Here is a 9,168-nt window from a genome sequence, read left to right as displayed (position 1 = left end):
AAATTCATAGATCTTTGCAACTTTAAGATGTAACAAAATTCAGTGTAAAAGCCTGGCTTATATAACTTTGATTTCAGACCTTGACAACCAGACAGGATTTATCTCATACATATGTATTAATTTTAAGTGCTTTTCTGTAACAGTCATTTGACATTTAATATACCATAATTGTATTATTAAATCTAAATGCATATTTGCAATTCTAATAGCACTACTGAACTTTATGGGTGAAAATGTATTCTCCTTCACCTTGATTTCAGACCTCTGCGAGTTCTTTCCTGGGCGTTAGTCTCTCCACCACCCCAGCCTTGCGGGTTCCTGCTCTTCTCCTGAGCTTCAGATTCTCAGCCTACTTTCTTTTTCTGTTGCTTAACATTTCTCCTCTCTGCTCTCTGTGATTCCTGCTCGCTCATTTTCAGCTGCATTGTTTTTTGTCAGTGTGGAAATGTCCACAGCTTCTATCTTTTCTGATTAGTCCCTTGTGTGACCAAATCCTCCCTTCACCTGTGAGGTAGTTCAAGGTGCCATAGCGACTGTCGCTCTTCAGCTACGAGCTTTCAGCACAGTCTGAAGAAGTGCCTTCCGAACATTAGAGTGAGCTGGCACAAGAAAAGGTTGCATCAAGGAAAAATAAGGTCTCAGCAGAGTCATTTCTGGAAGGGAACAGAAGTGGTCCTGAGTGTGGAAAGTTGGAGGGGACAATGACTTGATCAATACATAGAATCTACACTTCTTTAACCCCAGTGCCCAAGTGCTACTGGGTCTCTTGCTTTCCATGGGTAACTCTTTATTTAGAAGTTTCATATTAATAAATGTTATACAAATGATGGCATTCATGGCATTAGTAATTCAACAACATCTCTTGTACAAAAAAGAGAAGAGGCACAGAAAAATTGTCTTGAACCCGTATCCAGCTGACCAGTGACAGTGCCGGCACCGGGACCTGGTTTGGAGCACTGTTCTATGGGTGTTGCCACTTATGCATGAGCTTGGCCCACACACAAAGTCTGAGGTCAGCTCTCCAAACATGAGCCTCTCACCCCTGGACCTGCTGTCTACGAGCACTTGAATCTGCTGTTTGCTTGGCCAGGAACAACTTTTTCAGTGTCTTCTCATTAAGTCCCAGCTGTGCTTCGGCTTGAAGCTCAAGCATTGGCATCCCAGAAAATCTTGCTCACTATTTCTCTGTTTCTTCTCTCTCCTGTTGGCTTAACTGCCACCCTTCTGTGGTCCCCCAGCACCCTTCATGTGGTGCATGTGCGTTGATTCATGTAGTGTACTGAACTATTTTTTTAACCTATCATCTCTAGTAAAACATGAACTCCTTCAGGTCAAGCTCTATGTATTACTCACTTGGCTGTTCCCAGGCAGGTATGGAGCCTGCAGGAAGAGAATGTGACAATGTTTGTTGAATTGAGAAATCGATGCTGTTAATCTCATCACTTTTCAGAGGCCCTTTTTAGCATTACAAAGCTTTGTCAGTGAAAAATATATTCTCTATCATCTTGGTTCCTCTTCAGTTGCTAGTTTTTCTCCAGGTGGGTTCTGTCTGCTTCGTTCACCCTGACTGGTACCCCCGATTCTTAGCTCAACTGCAGGTCTCCCTTTGCTTCTCATTTCTACTGTGTTCTGTTCTTTCTCTATAATTTATGTTCACATGATCTATATTGCTGCTTTTCCTTCTTGGAAAAGAAGAAATTTCCACTCACTGGGAAATGCCCAGTGTTTCCTGTAAAACATTGCCCCATCCTTCTCCTGATCATCTCTCTCTCTGACCTCTCCGTCTGAGAGAGACATCATGTTATTTTCTTTGATCCTCAAGCTGGTGAAGAGTTCATTTTAAGCAGAGTTCAGACTCCTATTTTATGGATGTCTGTCACCACCCACTGAAGCTATGAGCGGAGGATCCTCAGAGGAAAGCTATTTTTGAAATGGTCATTATCCCTTCCTTGCTTTGCCAAAATTCTCGCCCTGTGGACTAATAAAGATGTGGAATTAGGTATGATCACTTTCCTCCTTCTTCCCAGGAATTTCGAGTATTGTCAGTCATTGCAAATGAATTTTCCTTGTTTGGTTTCTCACAAAGACACCTTTACCCCACCAATCAAGTTTAGGATATTATAGTCATAATTTTATACCCTTTTTTTATTTTTTTGAGTTTTCAACACAATATGAGGGATCACTTTTCAGAAGTTGAAGTTTTCTGTCATAGAAATATTCCACATCCCTTCACAATAGTGCTCCTCCTTAGAAAACGATTACCCTTTCTAAGCATGTTGTTTCTGCTGGAGAAAATTGAGGAGAGTGACATGTGTCACTTCTAAGTAGAAATTTTCATAGTTAATCACAAATCCTTCTGGTTCTGTCATAAAACTGGCCAGGGTCCACCTAGAATTCAGTTCATTAACGCAGCCCCAGGGGCGAGAGTGGCACATCAGCTCCTGCTGACCACTGAGAGCGTGCGGCAGGAGTGAGAAATAACGTTGTTAACTGGAACTGCTGGCTTAGCAGCTGTAACTAAACTTTCCTGAGGAAAATTCAAGAATAAACTCCCTGAGGTGACCCATGTACATCCATGCACCGAGTCTGATGTGCTGCATTCAGGGAAAGGCCATTCTGACTCACCACTAGCAGCTTGCTATGAGACCAACCTGCCTGGCAGCCTGGACTTTCTCAGGGAATGGTATGAGCTGCGGCTAGTCCTGTGTGTGGAACACTGCCCTGTGGCTCCAGAAAGAGCCCAGAAGCTCCAGCAACATCACTGTGAGATGACCACTCCCTTGAGAGAAAGCATGCAGAGCTTCTGTGTAAAAGCTAGACTAATGGTGATCCAAGCTAGAGAATTGGATCTGAGCCCAAAACACAGTAAAAAGGATAATTTTTCTAAGTTGACTTTTCATATAAGGCATCCTTAAAAATGTAGAATATGCTCTTCCAGGAAAAATATCAGAAGCTTGATACCATATATCATTTCCCCATTAGGTCATCAAGGTGGAAAAATGTACAAAATGTAAAGAGCTTTAATGAATATTAAAGAAGTTCATGGATCACAGGCCCACAGAAATGATTAGAAAAGACAGGCAAACTTAACCTAACACTGGGCTTCAGAGACCAAGCAAAGGAACCAGGAGGCACGCTCGCCACAGGGTGGATTTTGAGTTAAAGCTAGAGTAGCAATTATACTTGCCTTAAAATAGCAAAAGAGTTTTTCATTCAACTGGTTTTCCTTTTGCCTTTATACTTTCCACATGAAAGTTACCTTTATACGAGTGTCACCAGCCCGCCTTTTTATAAATCACGGCCGCCTTGCCAAATAGATACTTACATTGGTAAGACTGTCCTTTTTTTTGCATAAGTCTCATAAATCAGCATCACTGAACAATTCCCAGTACAGGTAGTCTTTTAAATTTAAAATTGGGAAACATAAAAAAAGAGACTGTTATATGGAGGGGGAAAAGTCTCTTAAGAAATTCTGCGTGATAGTTTGAACAGTGAGAGAAAGAGAGAGCTTGAGTGAGAGAAAAAAATGCCTTCATTCAGATTCTCTGAGTTTCGAGCCAGGTAGTGCAGCAATATTTGAAGGCAGAGTACAAAGAGAGAGTGTTTCTTTATAGGCTGATAAAGGTTTTCATTCAGCGTCTCTGGAAGGGAGGTCATCTTTGAGGTTCCTTCAAGTGTCACTGGATTCATTGGTCTGCTGGAAAACGCAAGTTCATAAGAAAAATAGCATGAGTTTGCTACCTAAAGAATGCTGAATGGCTTAATTTCAGCTAAAATACTGACAACTCTAGCTTACTGAGTGCTCATTCTAAATGCTTAGAAGATGCACACCATTGTTACCTTCGTTTGGGAGAAAAGAAAACTGAGGTACAGAGACGGGAAGGAAATTGTGCAGGGTCACACAGCTGATGAGAGGCAGGGCAGGATTTACACATGAGCATTATGATGGCCAGGTCTAAGCTTCTTTTGCAAAAATGCTTTCTACTCACAGATGTACTCAAGGGAAAAAACTGAGCTCCATGCACGGTGCCTGGTGTTCTCTGATGATCAGTGTGTGTATCCTCGGAAGACCAGCTCAGATTTGGCCATCCCTCGGACCTTCTCTAAAGTATTTTCTACAATAGGTTTTACCTGGGGTGAGATCTTGAAGAGGCCAGAACACATGCACACTCAACAGGGGTGCGTAGGGCATTCTGCGACTCAATCAAGGATGCTTCGAGAAGCCTGGAAACTTGGGTAGTTGGGGGATTCTGGAAATAGGTTTTGAGCTAAGGTTGTGCACAGCTGTACTGTACCATCTAAGCTATGCTTGATATCATAAAGCTGTTTTATAGTGGTCAGCACTATGAGGTGAGCACAGAGAGATTGTATGTTTTAGTGAGACAGAATGAACATAAGGTATGGATTCCATTTTAAATTATTAAACTCCAAAACAGATATGGTCTCTAGATTCTGCTGTCCCATGTAGGGAACAGCGAACTTTCCTGCCGTGACTGCAAGCCTCCCACATTTTGCTGTTGCTAGAGAAGAGATTCTCTTCATGGAGCTTAGAGGTTGAACGTCTATTCCAGTCATTTTCCCAAGTACAGGTCACTGACCATTACATTCTCTAAGTAATAATTTTCTGCAAGATAGGAAGGGCAGGCATGTTTTCAATCTTCTCTAGGCTAATTCTGAGGTGTAGTTAGCCTCAGGGGACCCAACTGGGCTTTAAGAATCATTGTATGAATGCATAAACAAGAGCTTTGACTGGAGACTGAGTGGTTTGTCAGTTACCCACACAAATCTTACCCCAATGACTGCACAGACTTCTCACGTTTACGTATCCAAATACAGATATCTCAGTACAATCAAATATGTATTAAAACTCACATCCTGGAAAATATCTGTCTCCCACCTTTCCTCAACTACTAGTTGTTAAAAAACCCTCTAACAATTTTTCTTTGGTTATACAAAAGAAAAATACAAAGCTTTTTCCAACTATAATGGTTTTGATTTTTGGTATATTTATGTCCTTTTCCAGCCCGTGATTATAACTCTTGGTGTCATTACCAAAGGAGGTCTTTGTTGTTGTTGTTGTATGTATCTTAAGTCAGCATTAAGAGCAGGTTATATGCAAATAATTTACTGACAAAAAATTGATGTTTATTCCTTGAAAGTACCTGAATCTAATTCTCTAGTGATTGCACATTGCTCTCTCAGATTTCTCCTTCTTCTTTCCCCCGGGCCTCAGAGGTAAGTACCCTTGAGCTGCTTTCTACTCTTCCTTGTGATACTAACACATGAAAAACATTAATCCAGTCGGTCTCTGTCTCGTATTAAAATGGATTTTTCAAGGAGGTTCACGTGAAAGGGCTCCGAGGTTATGTGCTGTGTCATAGCTTTGCACGTAGCAGGCCTGAAGGTAATCATTTCTGAGAAAAGATGAAAGGTACCCAACACGTGGGACCAGAGAAATAACGGCAAGTCTAGGAAGCAGACCAGATAAAAGGAGGGCAAAGGGCACTGTCAGTGTGCCACACGGAGGCTTTGCTTCCATCAGAACACACACAAAATGATGAAAAAACACACAAAGGGCACATTGAGCCTTTGTTCCTCTGTGAGCCTTGATAAACAGTGGGCAGGCAGCTGAAGGCTCCTCCCCCAGGACTCGTCCTGTAGGATGAGACCCACCCTCCACCCCCACCGGTGGCCTTTGCCTGCTTCCCTTTCTCTCTTCTCAGCACCTTGCTATTTATTTTTCACATTCTCTGAGGCATTAATACATTGTTTTGATATATCTTTGAGATTTCTATTGCATCTCAGCCCTACTGCATTTCATCCATTAGAGTTTGGTCTAGGGTTTGCATACCTCAAACGCAGCTCCCTGGTGGTCAGCTTCTCCTCCCCTGGGAGACCCGAGAGCACTCCTGCTCACCCTCTCAGAGCTCAGACCTGTTCCTGAGCCCTCTGTGTCCCAGGCACAGCCTGCTCTGGAGCGATGGGTGTGAGGCCGGGCTTCATTCGGAAAACACCAGTCCTCATGGCTCTGCTCACCTCTGTGCCTCTCTGCAGGACACACTGGCAGCCTTTCCTTCAGTTGTGGAGACAATGCACTCAGCTCTCTGTCACTAGAACATACCAGATGGGATGGATGGAGGCAATTTTGCAGGAAGTGCTTTGAGAATGACTTCCTCAGTGGTCTTTCCAGCAGCCAGAAAGCACCGCATTCGCAGCCCGGCTTCATTGCCTGGAGAGCTGCAGATGGCTTCCTGGAGCACCTGAAGTCTGCGCTGCACCCTGCATGAGTGAGCTGCAAGCTGCGGAAGCTCTTTTGGCTTTGTGCAGTACCACTCAGACTCCAGCTTCCTTCTGCCTTAAGACTGACAGCAAGGAGAGCTAGAGCGGCACAGACTAATGCTTAATGCTGATTATCCCTGAGTTTGGCCAACTGTTCAAGAAGGTGCATCCAGGGTGTCTCTAATGCTTCTTCCTCTGGGCACAGATGAACAAGACTGAAATGGCTCAGGCCACTTCCCCCAGAGAGATGTGAGTTTATGAAAATCGATTGCACAATACGAGCGTACTCTAAGTATGGTGGTTTTTCTTGACCTTTCTCTTATTGCTTTTTTTTTTTTTTTCTTTTCTTTTCATACCCCTCTTCATTTTGCGTTCTGTTTCTATCAGCCAGCGATTAAATTGGCTTTAATCGGGATGTCGGCATACACAGCTGCTATGGTTAAATACTTTCTGCTATATTTACATTTTCCCCGCTTTGTTCCGTAGTTTTGCTGAGCGCTGGGCCAGGAGCTATGGGGAACTGGCAGATCTAGTATGGGAAAGACTTTCGAATCAGTAACTCTGGGACATCTGTCAGAAAGACAAGCAAAAGCGATCTTCAGTTTCACAGTACTACCTGGAGTAGCTACTTCGTGCTGGGCCCAGGAGTATTCCACTGCCAGTCAAACCAGCTCAGTGGCTGCCCGTTGTCATGACAATTATGTGAGGGAACTAAATATTTTTGTGATTGACATATGACTCACTTCATTTCCCTTATTCTTAAAACCTAGTTCCCTGTCTCATGATCTCTCTTTCCACACTCTCTGCTCTTTCCTAAGCCTGGGATATGCAGGACAGAATCCAGCTAGCATAGTAGGAACCACTTAAAGCAAGGCTGGCTCTGTGCCCTTTATTACTTCGCAACCACTGAGGCTGAGGACAAGAGGGAAGAGTAATTTGCCAGCCTAAACCTGAGAACTTCTGAAAGCTGGCAAACTAGTTGGTATACTGGAGTAAGGCAGCTGGGATGCAGAAATGATCGTTTCTTCAAGGGGTACCACTGCAGAGGAGGGAGCTGTCTCCTTATTGCTGCCTTGATCCGTGCAGAGCCAGCTAGTGGGCAACCTAAGGAAACACATCATTTCTGTGCTGATAGGGAACTTCCTCTGTGCAATACACTGTCAGAAATTGCCCGAGTATTTCTGCATTTATTGATAGATTTTGTTCCTATACAGAACCTGAAGTATGACAAATGAAACTGACCCCAGAATCTATCAGTTCTCTGCCTCAATCCTAGAAGGTAAGCTGCACCCCTGATATTTATCCAGCAAACAAAAGACTGGAAAAAGCAGCCTTCCCATGCATTCATTTGAGGATCTTTAAGGATCAAAGGAAGGCTGAGATAAATATACCAAAATGCCCTGTGATAAGGAATATAATTGTAAGTATAGTTTGATTTTTTTCTATGCATTCAGTGGCAGATCTAATACCTAAAAATCATTTAACACTCATAATAACAATCCTAACACCAGAACACTCATGCACAAAGGCCAGTACTGTACTCACTCAGGCCACAAAGTTAGAGAATGGCAGTGTGATAACTTAAATCCAGGTATGACTGACTACAAATTATAGACTGTCTTTATCCCACTCAGCTGCCTTCAAATGATGTTTCACTTTTAAACAGCTCCTCTCACTTATAAAACATGCCTGTGCACACAAATACATTTGATCCTGATCACCCCTATTTGATCCAGGTGACATAATAGATGAAGGAATGGATGCTCAAACAGTTACCTGATTTCCCTAGGCCACAGGGCTACCAATTAAAAGAATTAAGGCTCAAACCTAATTTTCCCTTTCCGAATGAGTTTTACTGGGCTACCCGGTCCTGATAAATAGTGTCAGCTGTCATCGCTCTGGAGCAATCGTTCCCTACACTTTCTGTCATGTTCACTTGCTTCTCTCACTAAATCTTTGCAACACAGTGAAGAAAGGAAAGTACTATTATCATCTCAATTTTACAGAAAGGAAGGTAAAGAATTGTTCCTGAGGCCACACAGCTGCAAAGACTAAGATTCACCATGCATATGTGGACTCAGACTCAGGACCCAAACTCGTCACAGCCCCGTGCTGTCCATCACTCACTGCTCCTCCACACCTCCTCCTGCTCATCAGACGACATACGGGTGGTACACTGGGAGTGTCTGAAGAGGGAAGAAGGAAATATTGATCCCAACCGGAGAGACCTTGGGATGCTTTGTGGAAGGAGTGGCATTTGAGCTAGTCCTCAAGCGATCAACTCTCTGAAGAACAGGTAGGGCTCATGGCTTGTTTAAAATTTCGTAAGTTCTTCAAATATTCCCTTCACTTAGATTCAGACTCTTCAAGAATGTGTAACGTGGTCTATCTACTTGTCCATTTTTCTTTCCACACACATTATTTCAACTTCCATCTGCTAAAACAACAAGAAAAAATACAGAATTTAGAAGATAAAAACCTCAGATTGATAACCATGAGACTATGCATTAAGATGGATCAGCATCACTATTTGGAGTCAAGTGTAAATGGTACAAATTGAAAACATGTTCACTGCTAAACTCGCTCGGACCCTCGTGGTAATAAATACAGCTAACATTTGCTATGTGGGTCTGTGGAATATAAACCACACCAGTGTGTTAATCTAAAAGTGAGAAATGTCCTACTGGGGGTTTCATTCATGAAGTGATATGAAGCAGAAGTAAAGCTTGACTGTACAGTCAAATGTTTAAAAGCTGTATTTCCATACAGTTTTCAAACATGTATAAAACTCTTTTTCATGTAAACTAAATATGAGTTCTCAGTAGTTTTAATTAGCGATCTTGCAGACATGCCGCACCTGTTCCTATTCATCTGTAGCGATGCAAACTC

The 9,168-nt window shown here is 42.7% G+C and overlaps 1 long non-coding RNA gene across 1 annotated transcript; it reads right to left on the bottom strand.

Moving 5' to 3' along the window:
* Positions 1-2,129: 2,129 nt before the first annotated feature.
* Positions 2,130-6,881, bottom strand: LOC134474781 (uncharacterized). The gene is made up of 2 exons (XR_010045632.1): positions 5,852-6,881; positions 2,130-3,697 (listed from the first exon to the last, which is right to left on the bottom strand). It is a non-coding gene; the product is annotated as an uncharacterized LOC134474781 (long non-coding RNA).
* Between the last annotated feature and the right edge of the window lie 2,287 nt (positions 6,882-9,168).

Source organism: Cavia porcellus, unplaced genomic scaffold (assembly GCF_034190915.1).
Source record: "Cavia porcellus strain 051 isolate PalLab524CR breed Dunkin Hartley unplaced genomic scaffold, mCavPor4.1 scaffold_1, whole genome shotgun sequence".
NCBI classification, from domain to species: domain Eukaryota; kingdom Metazoa; phylum Chordata; class Mammalia; order Rodentia; family Caviidae; genus Cavia; species Cavia porcellus.
The sequence above is the reverse complement of the archived record's forward strand: the minus strand, read 5'-3'. Positions and strand labels throughout refer to the sequence as shown.